This window comes from Manis javanica, chromosome 1, assembly GCF_040802235.1.
Source record: "Manis javanica isolate MJ-LG chromosome 1, MJ_LKY, whole genome shotgun sequence".
NCBI classification, from domain to species: Eukaryota; Metazoa; Chordata; class Mammalia; order Pholidota; family Manidae; genus Manis; species Manis javanica.
The window spans coordinates 144,621,767-144,633,643 of record NC_133156.1 but is presented as its reverse complement, the minus strand read 5'-3'; the positions used below and the strand labels follow the sequence as shown (position 1 = coordinate 144,633,643).

The 11,877-nt window shown below is 45.2% G+C and overlaps 1 long non-coding RNA gene across 1 annotated transcript; it reads right to left on the bottom strand.

Annotated features, from left to right (window-relative positions):
• Positions 1 to 350: 350 nt before the first annotated feature.
• Positions 351 to 11,418, bottom strand: LOC140849090 (uncharacterized). Its single transcript, XR_012130655.1, has 3 exons — positions 10,442 to 11,418; positions 6,721 to 7,453; positions 351 to 1,414 (listed from the first exon to the last, which is right to left on the bottom strand). It is a non-coding gene; the product is annotated as an uncharacterized lncRNA (long non-coding RNA).
• Between the last annotated feature and the right edge of the window lie 459 nt (positions 11,419 to 11,877).

Sequence of the window (11,877 nt, the reverse complement as noted above, 5' to 3'; positions counted from 1 at the left end):
ACCTGAAAGAGGAAATTTTGGAGGAAAAACAAAAGCAATCAATTAAAAAGGCATTAACTTAGATGTATTGCATTTAGGATAGAAAGAACCCTAGACACTATTTAATCCAAACCTCTCATTTTCTGAAACAAGGAGGAAATTGTTTGTTTTATGCTGAATGTCCGTTGAATGTCCAGGGGTTAGCATCGGGACCTGACTGGAACCAAAAATGGAATTGAGGGCTTGATCAATGTGCTTTCTATAGCAATGTGACCTCTCTCTATAGACTTTTCTTCCAGAATCCAAGTGGAGAATTTATTTGAAAACCACCAAGGAAAGGGTGGAGAACAGACCAGGTTGACAGCATGATTCTGATGGGATAGTTTATTTTTCTTTACTGAAGTTATTTTTTATTTTTCTCTCCTATAAGTCACTTTTTATTTCTAGTTTTCTACCTACACTGGAAAGCATGAGGAATTACTTACTATCAATGGTTCCATATTGAAAAGAAATATTAAATTGTCGATAAACATCTTAATCTCAGCCTAGATGAAGAAAGACCATCTAAATTATTTACCATCAAAGTTGTTACCCTTCTCAGCATGCCAAGTTGTGACAAGTCTATAAATGTCATGGGACAGAGAATCTGTCTGTTATCACCAGTTGTGTTCAATGGATCTTTTAACTCTACAGATAAGAAAGACTTTTTAAAAAAATTTCTCAAACATCAGCACACAAAAACAATGGCACCAAGAAAATAGTTGGAAACACATGGTTGAATTCCCATTCTGGCCACTTACCACAAGCGTTCTAAATGAAATGGACAAGTGTTTACAGGATGGAGGTTGCAAGATGCATTAGAATTGTCCTTTAAAGGTCAGAGACTTACTTTTGCCACCAAGGAAATAAAATTTTATTTTGTGAGTTCCTGGAAGCAGAGGACTGGATAAAAGGAGTGACTATGGGTGGAGCTAGCCTTCCTCAACTAGGATTACTGAGGTGAATGTGAGTTCGATGAAAATGAATCTCTTACCCCAGATACACGAATCCCAAAAGTTTTAAATTCCTCCATTTCCAGGGTTACAGTAATTCTTTGCCTCCCAGGCCATCGCTCAGGTATACTTTGGCACCTCTGCATACATTGTCCTTTAAGTCTGTTCCCCTCTCCCTGACCCGTTTGGCTCATACCTTTTTTGTTTGTTTGGCGTAGTTCATTCCTACTGGTTCCCCAACATCGAGTTCACGTCTTAGTTCCTCGGAGACACCTCTGCTGACCCTCACTGGGGACGGCGGGGTCCTCTGATGGGAGGGCCTGCTTGCAGCCTTATGGTGGTCCTCACACTGTGTCCTCATTGTCTGATGTGTGTGCTGAGCATGAACTCCCGGAGCACAGACTGAGTCTTCCACTGCTGTCTCCCTGGCACAGACACAACTCCTGGGGAAAAAATGGCTCTTTAATAGATGTTTTGAGAAAACTTTAATCAGTTAAACTCCAGGCCTTTTCGCTCTCCGACACCACCAGGGTGTACGCTGGCTTCCACACCAGCCCTTTATTGTCCTCCCACAAAGGGCACCAGTGGGGAGGGAGGGAAGGCCATGTTCTAAGGATGAAGCTCAGTCTGCTTCAATGAATAAAAAACAAAGAGATATTACTGAACCATTCTAACTAGTAACAAGTGGTTTGTAAAATGCCTCATGTCAGATTACAATTTATTGATGTTTTCCCAATCTCAAGTTGTACCCATGGAACAGGAGAAAGTACTGTGGATCCAATATGTCCTCAAAACACATAAAGACAGAAACATAACCTTGGCTCGTGTAGATTATAGCAGCTGTATCTGTATCACTGACACCAGATGCTTCCTAACATTATCCATGTTAAACACCTAGAGCTAGAAGGGATGAGAGGGAAAAAAACCTCAAGAAACTCAAGTTAAATGTTACTTTACAATCATGCAAGAGCATCTGCCTATAGCATATACATACAAACTCTCCTTTAAGGGCTGCTAAGTACCAAAACTAAAGGGGCAAGTGATAGTAAATTGAAGAACTATTTACTGCTTCCATAAATCCACATAGATTTATTTGGGAGCCAACTCTACCCTGTTTTCCTGTCTGAAATAGAAAAAGGTAATTGTTGACTTATATTACAAACCCAGATTACAGACATAGTTCACAAAACTACAATAGAAACTGAGTAAAATCATCTGAGGAATTAACATCAAAGAGAAATTTTATGAGATGAAATCTAAGCTGAAAAGGTCTTTGTTCCATGGTTACTGTCTTGCCAATGGGTTTCAGCCCTGGGCAAGTTCATAATGGATTCAATGAGATCAAAAAATGACAGTGGATTGATCTTGGAGTGAAAGGGTTATATCCAACTTTATTCCCATTGTGGCAGGTCAGTCACTAGAATCCTGCCCACTCAGAGTGAGTCTGCACGCAGCAAGTCGGTCTCTTCCTCTGGGCCCCTCCGACCCACAGCTGTCTCGGTCACTGTCCTCGGTGCTGCCACCACTCCAGTCTCTGCTCTCCTGCACCCATGCAGCCATGCAGAAGCCATGCCACTGTGTTACCCAGAGCACTGGGCAGGGCTCTTTATACAATGTCAATAACAAAGTATTGCCCACACGTGTGTGATGAGCTAGCCAACCAGGGCCAGGTGAGAATCTTGGCCACAGGAACCTTCACTTTCTCCACATTACTAAAGTGAAAATTGTAAGTACACCTCACGAATGCTTATGTGGATGGATCCATCCTGTGCAAAGTTGTCTCCTGGCAGTCAAGTGTGTGCAAAGAGCAACTCAGACACGGACCTCCACTAAGGAAAAGCCAGAGACCAGTGTGGGTTTCAAACACAAAGCTGGCAAAAGAGACTTTTTTTTTTAAACAAAATACTATGCATGGTAATAAGCTTTCAAAACATTACTTTTTCATGGAGGTCAGTACTGGTGCTGCCTCCCACAGTAATTTAGTCTTGTGAAACCCAAGTACTTAATACTAAATTCAACTGGGATGGATTTGCTCCTCTCCCTTGTGAGCACGTGGAACATAAGCAGGTTCTGCACCCCATAGCAGGAGCTGGGCAAAGGACACAGTGGCTGGGGCTCTGGCTGGCCCCCACATTGCACTCGGGTGAGGTAGGCCTCTAAAGTGAGCACCATCCAGTGATGTACACCCGAGACAGACATCCGCTGGGAGACCCTAGGGAGTTTGAAAAGAGGCTTATATGAGAAATGAACATTGCCAAGGGCTGACGGATGATTAAAAGTGTCAAATTTGACAAGCAGGTGGCAGCCTCACCTGCACTGCTACCAGGCTGCTCTCTTATCAAAGTCCATGAGCAACTCATGTCCACATCTTAAGGCTTAATGAACTCAGGAATGAAGTCAAGTAATTCAGGTGGCATGGTTTTCTGAGATAATCAAGATCACTTTCATTTGTTTCCAGGTGAAGTGGATCAGCAGAACATGCCTTTCTTTAATGATGACCCCATGGACACCCATCAAAGCCCATGTGAGCTAAAGTTCAATAATGGAACAGTGACCAGCTTTCCATGAATGTGCTTCTGGCTCATTGTGGGTAAAATGAGAGTTCCTGTGGCCAGGATTCTCACCTGACCCTGGTTGACTAGCTCACTGCACACCTGTGGGCAGTACATGGCTGTTGACTCTATTGTAAAGAGCTCCACCCAGTGCTCTGGGCATGACACGGTGGCAGGGCTACAAGGCTGCAGGAGAGCACAGCAGAGGCTGGAGTGGTGGCAGCACTGAGGACAGAGGCCCAGAGGATGGCTGTGTGGGACTACTGTGCAGAGAGGCCCAGAGGACGGCTCTGTGGGACGGCTGTGTGGACAGAGGGTCCCAGAGGCAGAGACTGGCTTGCTGCATGCAGACTCGCTCTGAGTGAATGGGATTTTAGTGACTGACCTTCCATCTGGAAATAAACTTGGGTATAACCCTTTCACTCCAAGAACGTTTTGCTGTCATTTTCTTTGATCACACTGAATCCATAGTGAAGTTGCCTGGGGCTGAAATCCATTGGCAAGACACTCATGGACAATGAATGGGAATGCTATTAACTTACACATGTTTCTGTCTTTTGTGGAAAAATCATACAACATCACATAAAAGGCAACCGAGTAAGCAGATTTAGGATAGAACAGAAGGCAAAATTCTACAGATCACAGAACATGTGCCAGTCCCCTTGGGAAATTAGAGCCCATCCATAAAAGCCTATATTTTTACTCTGCATTATTGGCTAAAATCAGAAAGTAAACATGAAGAAAAAAATGTGAAAGATGAGAGAATATTATAATTTTGGATTGTTAGTTCATGTGCAATTTATTTTTGTATGCTGTTAGGTAGATTTTTCTTCCATTGGAGTATGGAATTTTTATTGAATAATAGATATATTATGAGATCATGCAGAGATCTCATGCATATATTAAGGACTTTGTTCTGTTTGTCAGACATAAAGGAAAACTTTGAGTTTACAAGACATCAGAAATTCTAAAAGGTCAACAGTAAATTCACACAGGGTATTCAGCAAATTCTGCATCCATCAGTGTATATCTGCATTCTGTTTTTAATGCCTTTCAGAAACAAAATACCAAGAAGGTCTATGTGACAATTGCAAAGAACTGGTGTGTTGTGCATCACTTTAGAACTCTCTGACCCAGGTGATATGAATATAGTTCATTTGCCAAAAGTAAGAATTTCAATACAGGTCATTTACTGAAAAGATGGGAGTGTGTGGATGAACAAAATCAGAACTTTCACCTAACCAAACTTAGGGAAATTTTGTCACTCCTCGAATGCATGTCCCCACATTTAATCAATTATGAAGTGGTGTTCTGGTTCCCTAGGGCTGTGTAACAAACATCCCCAAACTAACTGAATTAAAGCACTTTGTTCTTATCTCTCAAGTTCTGGTGGTTGATAGTTCATCTGGGTGTCTCTTTGGGATCCCATCAGTTGAGGCAGGTCAGGGCTGAGCCTGGAAGCATCTGAAGGCCTCTTCATGCACATGCCTGCCATCTGACTTGGATCTGAGATAGCGGGGAAGGCGGGGGCAGACCAGGCCCCTCTTTAAATATCCAAGAATCTTGGGATCCCTGCAGTACAGTAGTCCCTTTCCTGGTGTCTGGATTTCCCCCGAGACATCATGGCAGGGGTTTCACACAGTGCCACTGAGGTTTCTTAGAACTTCTCAGAAGTCACAGCATCAGTAACACCACGTTCTTCTATTGGCTCCACAGGGCAACCCTGCCTCAGTGCGTGTGTACGGGGGTGGGAGGGCAGCCCAGGGGTGTGAATACCAGGAGGCATACTCCATCAAAGCCACCTGGAAAACTAGTTATGAGGAGGTTATACTTACGTACCAGCGAGCAGTGAAGAAAAGAAGGTGTACCAATTAAGAGTATAGGGTTTTCAGCCCAATTCCTTTGAATAAGAGGGATCTATGTCACACAGCATATCAGTGCTGTGATACCTCTTTGAGCAGACACCATAAGGAAGACAGCTTAATGAAAGAAGGAATTCATTTATTATCATCAAATATTTGTTAATATTTTGGGACAAAGTAGGAGTACAGTGGGCACTGAACATTATTATTTCTTGTTCTGAGAAAATGATAAAGTAACTAAAATGTCTCCTAGAGTCAGCAGGTTAAATTTACTAGACAGAAGTTTCAGGAAAAATTATTGACAGGAAATGAGGGACCCGACAAGTACTTAGAATCTATCAGACCATTTAATACTCCCAGCAATCAAGGAAACTACTGACTCATTTATTTGGAAACCAGAAATGTCATTTTGCTTCTATCACAGATCAGAAAGGTGTCTATTTGAGATACTGTAAAATGTGCTGCCTGTTATAAATTATCCACAAGGCACAGATCTGTTTCTCCCTTTTGACCTTCTTCTTTGATTGTAACTGGACACAGGAATCACTTCAGAAACCTCAAAAGCCCTGTGGTCTTGTAGGTACCTGAGGGTATCTAAAGTCTCATGATTACAAAGCAAACGTCAAGAGAAAAAGGACACTTCCCAAAATGATCTAAAAGTACCTGCTTGTCTGACTTGGCTGCCAGGCAAAGCAGTTTGTCTCCAGCAGAACTGAGGGCACCTTTTCAGGGAAGTGTGGCTGCTGCCAATGCAAAGCAACCAACCCCACATGAGAGTTTAAGCCAGGAAAGAAAACTGCCCCCTGTGATGTGATTGGAATCACAGGAGAACCTCTCCATGGGTGGCAGGAACAATTCACTCTCAAGAAGGGCCCGTGATGCCCCAAGGTCCCACAAAGAGCTGGGATTAGATGCTCCATTTGGACTCACAGCCATGGGACGGTCCTCCATCCACCAGGACTCTTGCCAGTGTGGGTCTGTGGCTGTGCAGGGAATGCATGTGTTATTGCTGGGCCAACAAAGACTCAGGAACAAGCAATCATAAGCAGGAGAGGAATGTCAGGAATATACACAGAAGGTAAAATCATCTGAGGATGGGCTCATTTATGGTTGTGTTTCCAGGGGATAAGACTCAATGTGGATTTGGAAATGCAGAAGCAGAAATGAAGTCATTAGGTCACCCACAGTTCCATGCTCAAGTAGTTTTGTGATGGTTTGGTTTGCTAGTTCTAGAAGTCTAAAGTGAGTCATGATTATAAACTGTCAGCATCAACTGCATTGGGGGTAGTTTCACAAATAGCAATAGGTATTTGAGGCCAGGCCTCACATCCCTACCTGAGAGACTGGAGAGCTTCCCAGTTGGTCAGAGTGCATTTCTGTTTTCATAGATGTCCACTACGTGTTTGTAGAGGGGACGCATTGTGTCACCTCCCAGGAAAGGATGTGTGGATTCCTGAAGACTGCAGGGCCCAGTCACCCTCATTCTCCAACCTGGCGCATCAAGCAGGTTAATGAAATGGTGCTTTAGACACAACCACCTCCTGGGACACTGCAGCCTCAAGGAGCAGATCTAAAGTCGGCTCTGGATTCACTCTGTAAGCACAGGAGTGGCACCAGCACCTGTGCAAGGCCATCAGTGAACAGTCTTCACTGTTCTTGGTTAGTTTACAATCCAGGTCCGTTTTCTCATGATTTCACTGCAGGTAAGTTTTCAAAGACTCCCAGGGTCATCAGAAGGCACCATGTGCAGTGGGTGCAAAGCACTGAGCTTGGACCTCATGACTCAGCTTCTAGGTAATCCTGATTATCTGACAGCTGTGGCTGTTAACTCCATCCATTTGGGTGCCATTCTCCTCAAAACAGAACACAGGGTTTGGATGAGTAGATCTCTGACCTTCTGTGGCATTTGGATGAGACCACGATAGGTCGTAAAGCACAATCAGAATACTGCTGATATCATTCATTCATCACTTACTCAGTCTGGGGATGTCTTTTGAAGCTGGGTGTCTGCCAGGACGCTGGGAGGACAGACATGATGTCACCCTGGTCCTCAGGCAGCCCTGCCAAACTGAAGAAACAGACACACAATTACCTTTGATTATGTTAATTGACATATTGAAGGTAATTAGAGTTTGGAGTTTATTAGAAAGAATGAACTCTGAGCTGACACTTCACCATTTGACATCATTTGGCTGTCAGAGATTCCACACCCCCAAAGCACTTGGTATAGAGGAAAGAATGACCAGGCATCTCTCAGTCAGCTCCCTGGGGGTTCAGTTAAGCCCCTCATCACATGGGCAGACTAAAGTCCTCCCACCTGCTCTGTCACACTTTGACAAGTGATTAAACCCTAAATAATTATCATACTCAGTTCAGAAATTAAGATGTTTAAATGAGACTCCCAAACCTAAAACTTTAATAAAAGCATGGAAAACACTCTATGTGGCACATGATACTCCCCCAGCCCTGACATGTGCCATTTTGCATCTGGTGACATCATGTGTGAGGGGCACAAATGTGAACTGAGAGGCTGAAATTCAGTTAATCTCAAATATTCCCAGCTGGTAAATGGTGTCCATGAATTTCTTGTAGTCAGAAATGCTGTTTTGTTTGTTGAAACAAAGGACGCCAAGCCCTTATAGCCTTTAGTCAGTTAATGATTTTACTCCGGGGCACGCTATGTCGTGCATGTATCATAAATCCCACTGGCAATGAGTCACAATAGAGCAGATTCTTGTGACACACGCTAGCCGGCTCCCTCAAGGCAGCCACACTGGCATTTATGCTTCCAATTTCTTAATCCTAATTGCTTCCTGTTGCCTTTGCTTCTCCTCAAGATTTTAAGCTGTACTATGATGGGACTTTTGCCACTTGTTCTGCTGTATGAGGTGACAGCTCCCTGCACAGAGTGAGCTCAAAGTGACTGTCATTTGATTCTGTGGGCAAAGGTCCAGAAAGAGCCCACTTCTCAGAGAAGATCAGCACACTAAGCTATTACAGACCAGCAGGGAGAGGTCAGACGTCAAGGTCAATGACAAGAGCTCCCATCAGGTCAAGTTGAGAACCATAGACTTCAATAAACAGGGAGGAGGACAGCACTGGTTTGGGGGCTCTGAATCCCCATGAACACACGAGGGGAAGGCCAAGGCCTGGGAAAGACAGGGACCTGCCTGCCCCCACCCAGCTGGTGCGGCAGCACTGGGTCCTGCGGGCCTTGGCTCCTGATTCCCAGCTGAAACCCCTTGACTTCCCTGGGACCCTGTGCCTGGCTGTTCCCCCCAAGTTGGAATGGCAGTATTTGTCCAAGAACCATAGGTATGGGCTTTTCAAGAGCCTCTGGGGGGAAGCTGTGCTCTGGGTCTGGGTTTTCCTGCTAGGACAGGATGGCTGGACTGAAGCCCAGGCCCCAGGAGATGGGACTGCAGGAACCCTTTGTCTCGCCTAGGGTGTCATCCCCAGGCAAGGTCATTCTGGATTAGGTGAGACAGAATAACAACAACCAAATATCTTTTGGGGTAAAAGGTATTACACCAAGCTTTATTCTCCTGATGGCTGTCAAGTGCTAGAATCACATCTGCCTCAGCTCAAGTCTGCAAGCAGCAAGTCCGTCTCTGTCTCCGGCCCTCTCCACCACCTCACAGCCCCAGAGCACTGGTGGAACTCTTTATACACAGTCAATAATAGATCATTGCTAACATGTATGCAAGCCTGCACCTGTGAGCTTTGCACATGTGCAGTGGGCATGTAGACTAGGGTCAGGTGAGGATCCTGGCCATGGAACTTCCATTCTCCCTGCCCCTACTTTCCAGCCCATCCCACAGATACAGCCTTGGGGGTCTGTGCATAGACAGCAGCCTGTCCTCCAGCCCCTCAGCCTCACACTGATAGAGGACATGAAACATGGGGTTACGAGCTTGGGGAGAGCAACAGGAGCCCCACAGCCAGACCTGCTCCTCCCTTCTCTGCTTGTCCCTTCACACTTTCAGGCCAGGTAGTGATCACTTCAGGTTAATAACTTTCCAAGAGAAATGATTTGGCAAAAGTGCTAAGTTTAGCTTCTGACTCCACGCACCTGTAAAGCAACGTAAGGAACAAAATGGGCAGGAGAGCACAGAAGGATGTCCGCCTTCACTGTTGCACGCATTTTGCCCTGAAGGGATCCCCATAAGCAGCCCTGGGAGCTTGGCTGAAAGTCCTCACCGGGGAGGTGACTGCATGACCTCCCCTTGCAGGAAGGACACGCCTCCTCTGCCGGGATGGCTTCCTTGCAGGACCGCAGGGCTGCCTGGGGCTGGGGGACCCTCACTGCCACCTCCTCCACCAAATCTCTCTGGGCAAACGAGTGGTGTCAGCTCACATCCCAAAGCAGCTTCCTTCAATCCCAGACTCCTTGGAGAGGGGGGAGGCATTCACTCAGGGACAAGGCAAAGATGCGGTAGCAGGGGAAGGAGATGGCTGCTGGAACCCTCGCTGGATGGGAGCCTGGGGCAGGGCATCAGCACCCCAGGCTTCATCAACAGGCTTGCATCTTGAAACATTCAAATTAAAAATATTGACACTCCATATAGATACATTTAATTATTTTGAGAAAACCTGTCTTATTCTATGAACATGTAAGCTCACGTTGAAAATCTACTACAGATTTTGGAGGCCAAAGAGCTGTCAGTGTTAACACCTCAACATGAGTGAGTTCCCGTAACAGTGCTGCTGAGCGATAGCCCCAGGCAAACAGAGACGGAGACCTTTGCCCCTGGCCTCTCTGCTGGGTCCATTTTGCAGCTGCTCGCAGCGGCTTTGCTGCCATGCTATGGGACATAACCTCAACGAGGAGAGTCAGAGGTGAAAAGGGCTTCATCACTCCAGAGATGGTGACCCCACCCTGGTACTATGTGGTATCGACTGCCTTTACTTTTGTAAAAAAATTCCTGTTCTTTATTCATATCAGTATACATGTGTCTTGCCAAAGAGTTCCAGCCTTGGGCAGGTTTGCTATGGAGTCAGTGTGACCAAAGAAAATGAGCACAAAACGTTCTTGGGGTGAAAGGGTTATACCCACCTTTATTTCCACATGGCAGGTCAGTCACTAAAATCCCATTCACTCAGAGTGAGTCTGCACACAGCAAGCCAGTCTCTGCCTCTGGGCCTCCTGCCTGCATAGCTGTCCTCTGGGCCTTTCTGCACAGTCATCCCACGCAGCCCTCCTCTGGGCCTCTGTCCTCAGTGCTGCCACCACTCCAGCCTCTGCTCTGCTCTCCTGCAGACTTGCAGCCTTGCCACTGTGTTGCACCCACACCATTTATAGTCCGTAGCAATGTATTGCCTGTATGTGTGCAGTGAGCTAGCCAACCAGGACTAGGTAAGAATCCTGGCCACAGGAACTTTGATTTTATCCACAACATGTCAGACATATTGGGAGAATTATCCACTGGAGAATATTCCTCCTGATTTGTTTCTTTATGGAATTTTCATTTCTGTGTTCTTTCAGTTTTAAGATTAAATCCACAGCCAAAGAGAAGATACCTGGCAGTATGGTGAAAGGCATCTCACAGTCCTGGGTAAATTTTAGGAAGCCATGACACCTTCACCTTCACTTTCGTGGAGGCTGTCCCTGCAGCAGGGACTCTTGCCCTGAGCTTTCTTACTGATGGAAGGTAGAGACCCAGAAGGGGTTTTAAACCTCTGATTGAAGAGCAGGGGGCAGAGTGCAGCCCCACATAGTAATGACACGTCTCCAAAGCCAGCCGGGTCACCCGCAGAGGCCTGTCCCCACCTGTGCACAGCAAAGCAATCCCATGGGCAGGCGCGGGTTTCCTACAGCTGCAGAAAGGCAGCCCGACACTCTCTTCTACTCGGATGAGAAGGAAAGATGGAAGGTAACAGCAAGGTTCCACGCTGGGCGGAGAGCGCTCTTCCTTATTAGGTGAGATGTGTGCAGATGACCAAGTTCCCACCTTGCCTCATGATGACCATGCTTCATATCCAGTGGGAAATGCATCTCCTTCAATGAAGCTGAGAGTAAGCATTTCAGTTTAAGCTCCTTTGAAGAGAAATCAGTTGTTGGTTCTGAGAAAATGCTGAAATTAATCAATCAATGTTATATTTCTGTTATTAAATAAAAGTTAAGACTTCCAAAATGATACATTCAGGATTCATGCAATTTAGAGGAAGTGAAGTGCTTCACTGAAAGATAGGCCAAATTTAAAAGATTTTGTTTGGGGAATGTATGGAAAATATAAGGACATCATTATGTTACCCAGCCAAGACATGGGCTAGAAAACTTAAGAGAAAAGGAAAGATTGCATTCAGATTAGACATTAGTAAAGGAGACACACTGAGGGAACATGAAACAATCTAACTGCCCATCAATAAATAATAAATTAAATCCCATTTAAACAGATACATTTTTGTAAGGAGACTAAAAGCAGGAATATTTCTTGTATTGCTCAAAATGTACCACAGCCGTTTTAGTTTCATATTCACTGTCTCCATATT